General features: G+C 43.9%; 1 protein-coding gene across 5 annotated transcripts in view; it reads right to left on the bottom strand.

The window, feature by feature from the left end:
* LOC113957338 (autism susceptibility gene 2 protein-like) overlaps positions 1 to 12,112 on the bottom strand; it is a 400,579-nt gene that overhangs the window by 173,208 nt on the left and 215,259 nt on the right. The gene's annotated exons all lie outside the window — the stretch shown is intronic.

Raw genomic sequence — 12,112 nt, forward strand, 5'->3', positions numbered from 1 at the left:
AAATATGTTCTACATTATTTCACCTAAAACATCACTTGGGTGTTGCAAATTACTTGTCTCTTTTCAGAGCACAACTTGCTTCTGTTTCACACTGATTTGAAGGACATGGAAACCATAGGATGTGTTTGAGAGATAAGGCAGAAGCAGCTGTAAACCTAGTAGTATTTATCACAAAACCCACATTATCTACTGCTGTAGCCACTGCTTTTATCTTCATAGGTATTATTATTTGCCCATATATAATGGAAAGCTAAATATCCCCATTTTCTCCTAGGCTTGCATCCTGCCTTAGCATATTTAACCTGGCAAAGTACAGCACGGGCTGCTCACAAGTGTGCTGAGGAAATAACTAATTATTTTAAAGCAGGCTCTCAGTGGAGAGCCCTGACCCATTCATAAATGCAGTTCTAATTATTCTGTTGGAAATTATGCTTCCCATTTATATCCATTCCTATGTGTGCCAGAGGGGCACATACCATAGCTCCTGCTCTGAAATCACTGGAGCCTGGCACGGACAGCACTGTCTCAGGTGTGCCTTGGAGCACAACATACCTACCCATGTTTTGGAATAATTTTCTAAAGATAACATACATAAAACACATATACAAACATGCAACACTACCTTTGTTGAGACAACCCTTCAATAACTCTGCTAGGGATACACATTAAACACTGCCTCCTCCTCCTCCTCTCAAATGACCACCGTATCAACCCTCTCATCTTTAACTCATCCAACCCAGCCTGGCCGTGGCCAATCACTCACATACACATTTTAAAGGCATGTTACAAACCCTGAACATGAGACCGTTCCCATTGGATCTTCCAAACTTAATTCTGAGCCACAAGACAAACTCTTTCAACATAATTATCACTACCATATGGGCAGCTCTGCTATTGCGCTGTTTCTAATTAGGATTGTATATGTTACACATGTTGAAAGAGTTTGCAAATATGTTTTGTGGTTGACAGTTAAGCTCAGTATTTAAAGTAATGTGAACTTTTGTATGTTTACATTACGTTTGCTGTAACGAATACATCATGTGCATAATAAACATACATATGTGCACATACCCATGCACACACATTATTTTTGTTTTAGCAAAATAAACATAAAACAGGTGTCAGAAATGTTAAAACTCATAACTGGAATAAACACATTCACCAAAAATTTATTTCCAATCCACTCCTGCTCAGCTATTGGCTTCTACAGACAGGATCCAGAAGTATTTCCACTTTATTGCTAAAATGTTTTATTCATTGGATATAGGTATTTACATCTGTAATCTTGAATATGCTACTCAAAATCTGGAATGGACTTCTTCAGGAAGTTATCTGTGTATCTCTCTATTGACATGTAATTTTTGCCACTAAAAGAACAGTATAAGCAATTCAAAGGCAGAAAATTAAAGTTTAAAATCTTGGACTGATACAGCACAAAAGCTGCTGGAATTGAGGCGTAGAAAGGCAAAGTACCAACAACACACAGGTAAAGAACAAAAATCAATCCTTTACAAGTACAAAGCCTGGGGCAATTAATTTAATTCTAAAACCTTATACAAATATGCCAGGCATGAAGCTCCTGTGAATTGCAAACAGGGCTTTGGAACTCTGCTTTCCAAATCATTATTTTATTAGACATGTGCACCTCACCCGTTTGATTTGCGAGAGCCTTACAAGATGTAAGAGCAGCACACAGACACATTTAATTGCTAATGATACTGTGCTCTGTTTCAAGTTTCAGCATTAGCATCTCAAGGAAGAAGAGCATTACAACCCTTTCAAAGCTTTAAAACCCACTTTTCACGTAGTAAACACATTACTGCCTGAGCTTCCCTTTTGAATCTTTTGTCTTGCACTCGCCCTCCAGTTCAAAGTAGTAAAATAACAAGATATTTCAATATTAGATATCTTATGATACTGCTTTGAAGGAAGAGGACAGCAAAGCTTCAGCCTCTATCAATGACAGACATGTCTGAGCATGACCCACTTGCCTGTGCAGGGTGTGATACACCATGACTTTCAGCTATACCAAGAGCCTTTGGCTGCACTCAGGCCACTTAATGGGTGGAAACAGTTGTCTAAATATTCCTTGTCCAGGGAAGGCTACCAGAGGGCAGGTGTAAGGGCTTTATGCCATCTCTGCCCTGGAAAAAGTATTCCAATGTCCTCCTGAGGATGTGACTGGGCACAGGACAGGGCAGCCCATGGCCTCTGACACAGCTGGGAGTGTGACAGGAGCTAACACAGGCAGCCCAAAGCCACTGGCAGTCCCCTCCTCTTGCCCCAGAACAGAACTGGAGGAGCCACCGGAGAGAAGAGATGCCAGTCAAATCCAGCAGGATGCAGACAGCCCAGCTAAGTCCAGCTAGCAGGTCATGGATGCACTGCAAGGAAAGCATGACACTCCCAAAAGCATAATTCTGTCCTTGAGGTGGTAAAATTAAGTACTGATGCACACTCAAACACACCAATTTAAGCCTACCAGTCTACCTGGAGGACCTACCTCCATTTCAATAGGCCTAACAAATTCACTGTCAATCTCCAGGTTTTCAGCTCACCTGCCCTATCAAATTTATTGCAAGTGATGTTGATTTGGCATTATAAAATAAATTGCAACCACATTTGACTGATGAGAAATTATCTCGTTCAGCTGACTACTGAATCCTGAAAGGAACCATCAAGATAGAGGAGAAGGGCCTGAAGCGTTTCCATGGTACAGACTGCAGTGTAAACTTATTCCTTATCAGACAGCAAGGAATCCAACCAGGAGGTGAAAGTCTTTAGAAAACCATGCTGTACTGGATATGTGTCAGGACTCCCCTCATCAGTAAATGGGAAATAGGGGAGAAAGATGAAAAACAGCTATTCTTTAGTTGAGAAGTTAGAGGTTTACTAAAGAGAGACCTGCCCTTTACCAGTGTTAGGGCAATTCTCTAAATGCTTGCTAAACAAGAGAAAACCATTCACACACATCTCTCACTATACTGCATAGAACTAGTTACTCCACTAGAAAAGACACATCATTTCTAACCTTCAGGTATATCCATATTTATAATGAAGATGTTATAATTACTGATCTCTACCACTCCCATTCAGTCACGCTGAAACATTTCTACACTTCTTAGACCATTAAAACATAATCACGGCTGAATAATACATTAGTAAGGCTGGTCACAGGCAAACAGAGTTTGTCAGTTCTCCTGCTAGTAATCTGCTATAGCACTGTAAAGGCAGCAAAACCTGCCATATTTCACAAGCCTCAATAAAATTGCAGTCCCCCATTTCAGGGGACACTCTGATGGCTGGTGTTTGAGGTGTTGCCTTTGTAAGCTCCAGTCTCATACAACAGCACCCAAGGGGATTGTGAAGATGTTTAATGCCATCACATTCCCCTCTGGAAATTTACTTGTTCTTCTGTAAATAGGTTTTAATAACCAAAGTTTTCATGAGCTTCAGAGGAGGAGCAAGGGGACCCCAACAGCTTGCTGGGCTTTGCCAGCTCCCCAGGACTTCCCTGCTCCTTGATTCCTGTCATTTCCTCGCAGCAACCCCTCAGGGTGCTGAGCCAGGCCATCACTCACAACAGATCGTGAAGACCTTCCAAATCAAACCTTTCCTTCATTCTTTTCCTCTTCCAGGACCAGGAAAGGAATTAACAGTATTGCCATTCTCCCTCCCATTCTGGGCCACATGAGTGACTGCCCAGAGGAAGCAGGGGGCAAGTGACAACTTTGGAAATGTAATTTCTGTGTCTCTAAGAAGGGCTTCTATCACTATCTCAGAAGTTCTGGCAAATTTAGTGTTAACTAAAGTCTTACTGGATGTGGGAGAATGAAGGATTCATCACTCACTCTGAGCCAGTTACAACCAAACTAGAGCAGCTGACAGAAAAGGGGGAGAGAGGCAGCTCCACAAATCTGCTTTTCTCTCACAGATTTTCTATTTTCAAATAGAACCACAGAATGGTTTGAGTTGGAAGTGACCTTAAAAATCACGTAGTCACGTAGTTCCAACCCCTCTGCCACGGACCGGAACACCTTCCACTAGACCAAGCAGCAATATAAAGTGTTTGACTCTTAGCAAGTCCCATCCTCAGCCTCTTGCCTCTCAATACCATACACTTTCACTTCCAGTCCTGCCATCAGACCTGAGTGAAGACTCTGAATGCTTTCAGACTCTCACTGACTCCAACATGTGGAGTCAAACAGCTGCTCTGCACAAACAATGCCAATAAATGTCACAGCACGTGCTACAATATTTTTGTTCTGCCTTGGTGAGATAAAAGAATAAATCCTGTAACTGTTGTTGGGACTCTGATTCCCTATCAGTTGATCCTGTGGGTGCCTTCGCTGTGTGTCTTCTTTTTCTTTTGCTTGCTCAGTTGGCAGGAGGAGGCCAGGGGTGACCAGTTAATGTCTGTCTGATCAAAACTGGAATCTGCTACTTGTTACTACAAAGGCAAAACAAAATCCAAACCTTTCCCCCTAAATGAGCATCCTTTGCTAAAGGCAATAAATCATAGAATCACAGAGTGGTTTGGGTTGGAAGGGACCTTACAGATCATCGCATTCCATCCCGTGCCATGGGCAGGGACACCTTCCACTGTCCCAGGTTGCTCCAAGCCCCGTCCAACCTGGTCTTGGACACTCCCAGGGATGGGGCAGCCACAGCTTCTCTGGGCAACCTGTGCCAGGGCCTCCCCACCCCCGCAGGGGAGGATTCCTTCCTAATATCTAATGTAAATCTCTTTAACACAATTCCCCCTTGTCCTATCATTATCTGTCACCTTAAAGAAGTCACTCTCCCTCTTTTTTATGAGCTCCCTTTAAGCACTGGAAGGTGCTCTAAGGTCTCCCCGGAGCCTTCTCTTCTCCAGGCTGAAGAGTCTCAGCTCTCTAAGTCTGTCTCCAGAGCGACGGGAAAAGGAAAACACAACGGGAAGGTGGGGATGGAAAGGAAAACAGAACAGAAGGGAAGCAAAGCCGGAGGCGAGGCCGCGGCCCGAGCCGGCCCGGGTGGGGCCGCAGTTCCCCCGCGCGGCCCGCAGGGGGAGCCCCCGCAACGCCCAGGAACGGCGGGAGGAGCCGCCCCCGCCCACAGGGACACGGGAACTCCACGGGACCGAGCGAGGGAGGAATCCTGCCCTGGGAGGGTGGAGAATCCTTCCCTGTGAGGGTGGGGAGGCCCTGGTACAGGTTGCCCAGAGAAGCTGTGGCTGCCCCAGCCCTGGGAGTGTCCAAGGCCAGGTTGGACGGGCCTTGGATCAACCTGGGCTAGTGGAACGTGTCCCTGCCCAAGGCAGGGCGTGGAACAAGATGGTCTTTAAGGTCCCTTCCAACCCAAACCATTCTGGAATTGTCATTCTGTGCACAATATATTGGCGTTAATAAGGAGGAGGAAGTGGGGAAAAGGAGCAGGTTACACAGAGGGACACGAGGATGGTGAAAGGTCTGGAGGAGTTGTGTGAGGAGCAGCTGAGGGCACTTGGTGTGTTCAGCGGGAGGAAACTGAGGGCAGAGCCCGTCGGGGCTGTGGCTCCTCCCGAGGGGAAGTCCCGATCCCTGCTCTCTGTGACCGGCGACAGGGACCTGAGGGAATGGCTGGAGCTGTGTCAGGGCAGGGTCAGGATCTCAGCCAAAGGTTCTTCCCCCAGAGGCTGGTTGGGCACTGCCCAGGCTCCCCAGGGCAGTGGGCACAGCCCCAAGGCTGCCAGAGCTCAGGAGGGTTTGGACAAGGCTCTCAGGGACAGGGTGGAATTTCTGGGGTGTCTGTGCAGGGCCAGGGGTCAGACTCCATGATCCTTGTGGATCCCTTCCAACTCAGGAGGTTCTGTGATAAGCAAAGCCAAAGGATGCGAGAGGAGTGTTTTCCCTGCCTTACGTGCTGGTTCCAACTACAAAAGTCCCTACAGAATGTTTCAGCAGAGATTACCTGGTGGTGGAGGAAACTGGCTGCAATTCATCGTACTCAGAGAGTTAATGCCAGGGGAGCCAACTGCCCCAGCACAGTTATCAGTGGAAACACGTCCTCCTCCCTGCTCCAGAAGCACACGGACACCCTGCAAGACTGCTGTCATAAGCATGAGCATGCTTTGTGTTGATGTAAGACAATGTCCTCAAGAGTTACAAACTCTTGCCTAGAAATAAAAAATTAAACTCTTCCAATCATAGATAAAAGGGGTCTTTTATCTTTTTATCTCTAAAATATATATCCATACTTGCTATTTACCTCCTTCTGACCCAAAGGCATCCCTGTTAGCACAAAACTTCAATCAGGACATGAAAAAAAGAGGGAAGTCAAAGTAGTACTGAAAAGGGTATTGAACACCCTAAGCATTGAAGTAAATTAAACATTAAAAATATTGTAAATAATTTCAATTCTGGAGTGCATTGAATGGACAGAAATGTCAAATGGCTGACTCCCCCACTCCCCACATGTCCAAACACAACTGTATCTGCTGTCAGCAAAATATTCCTCAATACCTTAACAACCACTCCTGTTTCTTAAAAAAACTTTCTGGATAGAAAACAGAAAAAAAAGGTTCTTCATTTCACCCAACAGGCTGTCTAAGTCCCAGTTCAAGGGTGAAAGGAGGGACAGAGAGAGAAAAAATGGCCTTTCCCCTCCCATCCAAGTGAAACATTTGACATGTATTCCACACAGCTTTTAACTGCAGCTTGGAGGTTGGTACTGCCCTGTGCATTCCATGGCAGTGGGGATGCTGCAGGAGTTTATCTCACTCTCTGCTCACTCTGCAGGAAACAGGAACTAAATGGGGTAAATTGTCCTCTGGCACAAGCCCCCCAGCTGCCCTGACCCCGTGTCACTGGACCAAGTGTTCCTTCCAGCTGCACCTCCTCCCACAGCACCCCCATGCCATGCTCGGGGTGCTCCAGCCCACGCACCCCATGGAGCTGCAGGAGAGCTATGAGAAAAATCCCTGCATTCCCACTTCTCTTTGTTTCAGGAGAACCTTCTCGTTTCGTTGTGCTTGGCTCTGAGTCGCCAGTTTTATCTTGCATTTCACACTTAAGGAAACCCAGCCAGGCCTGCCAAGTACTACAAGGTTTTCTGTCAAAACTTGGACAAGCTGAAAAGTTTTACATTCCTTTAACCGTAAACCCTAAAGCAACTCAGACTTTTATTTTACTCGCAGCTCAAGTTTGTGTTCCGTGACATTTGGCCAACCTGGCTTGAGTTTTCCTTTTGAGGTTTCATTACGAAATCCTAATTCCAGAACAGAGTAATTAATACTTTTATTAATGGGATCTGTAGTAAAAGATTATAGGACTTGGAAGAATGACTCTGAGTGCAGTTTGCTGCCCAGCAGACTACACACAGTCCAAGAAGGAGATCAGTCCTTTAGTTCAACTTGCAAAAACTGTGAGCTAACATTAAAGCAAAGGCCTTTGGAGATCCAGCTGAAGGGACCATTCCCTCAGCTGGCTTCAGCCTCTCTTGTTATCCATGTAACACTGACAGCCCAATGGCAGACACCAAATGACTGCATGGACAGCAGTTTCAGTTCCCAGAAATGACTCGCTCAGTGGGACACACAACAGTTTGGGTTGGAGGGGCCCTCAGGGGTGACCTCATCTAAGCAAGCCTGATTCAGGAGACATCAGGCTGCTCAGGGGAGATGTGGAAATCTCCAAGGATGCAGATCCCACAGCTTGTGACTGAAGGGAGCTGCCTCCATGGCAGATCTGAGAGGAGCACTCCTAGGTTCTGCCCTCACCAGCTCTGGGCTGCCCTGTGCTCCTCAAGGCTCTTCTATGGGCACAGTAACATGAGAGCCAACGTGGAACACGCCGCACTAGCAGGACAGACCACACCTGGCTGGGTATAGATGCCAAATTTGGAAACAGTTCTGGTGTCCATTTGCCTTTATTTTCTAATCTGCCCCAAAATATGATGATGCTTTAGAGTCCTAAATACACTGATGAGCTGTGCCACCCTGCAGGGTGGGCAGCACAAAGTGCAGCAACACTTTTGAAGGAGGCATTGCCAACACTTTGCCATTGGGTTTGGACTGTGTCAACCCCTCAGCTGGATTTCAGCAAGACTGGGAGCATGAGGAACTGTTACACTCGCTTGTTATGTGGAGCTCAAATGTTTCCATTAACATAAACGAGCAGAAGTTAGGTTAATAATCTGAACACACTGACAGATGTTCAACAAACACTTGGCATTGCTGTAGCCAGAACAAGAAAGAATTCAGTGTTATCTTGGAACAGCCTGCAGAGCAACACAGCAACGCTCTGGTACCAGGTCACGTGGTGCCACCACACACATGGATGTGCAGAAAAGCCAGGCTCTCTCCCAGGACAGGCCCAGGGTGGACCAGGACACAACTTAGCCTTGTGTACAGACCTGAAATTGTATAACTCATTGTAGAAAAAGAGATTTTAGTTCCAGTAGAAGTAGACAGTACAACAGCAGGGGCAAGGGACAGGCTGCTGCTGTAGCCAAGGAAAGGGGCTCTCCACTGCTTCACATTAGAAGAAAGAAATTTAAGACATCTCCTGATTTTCTTTCTTAAATTAAACTTCTGTTTAAGTTCAATCCAAGTGCAAGTTCTGAACACACCAAAGGGCTCTTACTGGCCTCAAAATGTCATTAAACTATAAAGACACAAGATTAGTAAAAATGATGAATTTGGGTGGAACTGTGACTTGAAGGAATCCTGTTCAGATAAAGCTAAAAACTACTTAACTCTTTATCAACATTTAATAGAAAAGCTCCAGGAACACCATGTGTGAGCAGTTTCATCAGGAGCATGGCTGAGCTGGGCAGCACCATCATTCTTGATGGTTCCAGCAGAGTTTTAGGTACGTTTGGGGTACTTGTGTTGGAAAGGTTCAGGTGAATACACTGGTTTGGGCTTTGTAATGTGTTAACACTATTCACAAGTGTGAGGGAAATAGTGTGATCTAAAGCTTGCAAATGAGCTACAATCTTGGAGGAGCTAAAGATTAAATCGACCTGTGTTGCATCACTTTACAAGTTAAATATTTTTCTTAAAGTGCTAATCCAATCCAAACAAGGGTTTGATTCTAAATTAAACAAACTCCACTTTTATTGGTATTAACAAAAATATGCAATGCTAATTTCAGCAGGCAGGCACTAACAAGAGCAGCTATGCAGGCTGTGCTTTCTCCAGGGCAAAGGAGGAAGGACATTAACTTCAATTTCCTTTTTTCCAAGCAAAATGCATTATATTACAAAATCCACAGCAAGGCTTATTTAAAAAAAAACAACAAAACAACAAAACAAACAAAAAACAAACAACACAACAACAAAACAAATCCCCAAATTTCCTACACATCTATGCTTTTAAAGACTCTTTAAAAAAAAACAACTTTCATTGCATCTCCACTTCTGATTCAATTTGCTGTCAAAGGTCATGAGCTAAAATATACAGTTTACGCTAAAAGCAGGAAGCGGGGTAAGTAATTGAATAACATCAGGAAATGGAAGAATACTGCCATTTTCCTAATGGATATAGTACAAGGTTTACTCTCCCCAAATTGAATTCTAGGAGCTCCTGTAGTAAGGGGTTTATTTTTCTTCAGCTTGAATTTTAGCCTACGAGGTTTAAGAAAAATCCTCGAGCAATCAAAAGGACAAAATACCACAGCAGCTTTATTTTCTAACAGACAAAGATGATCATTTCTGCAGGAAAGAGAAACCCCCCATCAACAGTGTCTGAAAACAGAGCTGGCATAGCAGGTTGGCTGCTTAATATACATGGGCTGGAAATAATTCTACTAAATCAGAGCTCTGAATTATTCATGAAAAACAGATTTTCTTGATTTAAATTAGAAAGACTTAAAATTACAAGCCTTGCATTGCTATTGATAGGTAAGATCTCTTTCCTCCCATGCAGTATTACAGTCTCATACAGTTCCACTCCTGGAAATGCTTTATGATCACTCTAAAATAGTACAAAAATCTCATGACAATGGAAACCACACACCCTCTGGTCCTTGCTTTAGACCAGTAACAGCCCACCAGTAATCATTATATCAAAATATGCCATGATGATAATGAATAAAGTTTGAGGGGGTCATTTTCAGTATTTATTGCATATTAAAGCACAGGTTCATTTAAAACATTGGAAGCACAAACCTTAATTCTGAAAATAAACTCTTTCCATCATGGAAAACACTGCAGTTCTTACAGGAAACATCAGACCACAAATCTGACTTCAGATCTTTCCAAGGCATTTTGTAACGATACACAATCCAGCTTCCCTCTGTGTAGTGTCATTAATTTATAAATACAAAGCCACTAATAAGCCAAAGGTTTGCTTCACTTCCTGGAGCTGCTCCCCAGTCATTCAACACAAACTCCAGTCACCTGCACTGGCTACAGCTCTTTGTGGCAGAGATTATCAACAATCATTTATCACACAGGTACCGAACCTTTCATCTGGACATCTCCAAACACTGCACAAATTCTCCAGTTAAACCTTTATGCCTTGATTAGGAACTGGTAGACAAGTTCTTATGATCAAACACAATTTCTATACAGGATAAACATGGGGAAATGAGGCTGGGGCTTGGCAGAGACCACAGCAGGTCCTGGTCCCTGGTTCCCCCCTGGCCAAGGGCTCTCCCAGGGGTCATGGCTGGACATTGAGTGCCTGGACCTGCACACGGGGCAGTTCATTCAGTGACAGCTCCACATTCTTCTACATTGAAGGAGTATTTTTTGTAGATCCCCAAACTGAGCTACAGCTAAAATGTCAATGCACCTGAACTGAGATGCCACCTGAGCAGAGTAAGTGCAGCTCAGGTTGGACCAAGGTCCAGAGCAGGACAACTGGACCAGCTGGGATAACCCAACATCCCAGGGGTTCATTAACAGCTTCTGGGGCCTAACACAAAATCCCTGCTTCTAGAACCTTTTACTTTGGCACCAGAGATTTTGAAACTCACTCCTTTTACAGTAAGGAGGATCAGTCCTCAGTGTTCTGTATCATCAAGAGAACTGAAGGCAACTAATATCAAATCTTGCAAACTGAGAGCAGTGTGCCACCCAAATATAGCTTTTATTTGACAACACAACGCTAAGTCATCAGTATCCTGTCATTTCCTTCTTTAGAACCAAAGCACAGAGCACTTGTCTGGATATTAATTTATTTTCTTAAACATAGGAACATATTTTCCTTCACCTAGCAAGCCCTATTGAACAGCTTCCATAATTAACATCAAAGCAATTTGAATGCTGCTTGACTTGCTAAAAGCTGGTAAACAAGCAGGAAGTAATAAGGTGCTTTACAAGAAAAGAACATGTGTTTGGGAGAGGGGAGGCCATAAAACATTAAATAGATTGATTAGTAATTTTAACAGAATTTTCATTTTTATTAACCCTCTGCCTGCCTTGGGCACTTGATTTTATTTTTAGTTAAGAAAGTAGGAGATTTCTTTGTTCAATTAGATCAGAGTAAAAGCTGTTCAGAAGGAAATGATGAGCATAGTTGCCACAACTAAAAGTACCAGGAAGAAAGTTCATGTACCAGAGGTCTGCTTCTTCCTATGGCTAGGACAAAATCCTAGAAAGACCAACATCCTATTCCTATGTCTTTGTTTTGCTGGACTACAGAGAACAGAGTCTTCTGGTGTCTTTCATACTAGAAGGATCTGGTATTAAACTGTAATAGAATTCTTCTTTAATGGGACAAAAGTGGAGAATTCCATAATGTTGAAAACAGCTGCTCACAGAGCCCCACAGTGGAAGAAGGCAGACCCCATGGCCAGGAACGGGCTCGTGCACTCTCCTGACTAAGGGGGGGACTTTGCTAAAACTTTGGGACTTCTTCAGGAAAGTCACTCACAATAGAATGACTCATTCCAATAACCTTTCCATCAGCTGATCCAATACAGACAGACAAATCTGAAACTGCTCCTACACTGATTATTAAAAAACGGGAAATTAGACACACCAGGAGTAGGGATTTTTTTCATAGCCTGTATGGTATTGCCAGTATGAGCGACAAACTTCCAACAGCACTGGAAACTCAAAACCAGAATAATTTTGCAGTTGATCTACTGTAAAAATATTTATTCCCATTTAGCAATGGTAACTTTTTCTTAAGGGTGACTCT

The sequence above is a fragment of the Corapipo altera genome, unplaced genomic scaffold (assembly GCF_003945725.1).
Source record: "Corapipo altera isolate COAL_440 unplaced genomic scaffold, ASM394572v1 105, whole genome shotgun sequence".
Lineage (NCBI taxonomy): Eukaryota > Metazoa > Chordata > Aves > Passeriformes > Pipridae > Corapipo > Corapipo altera.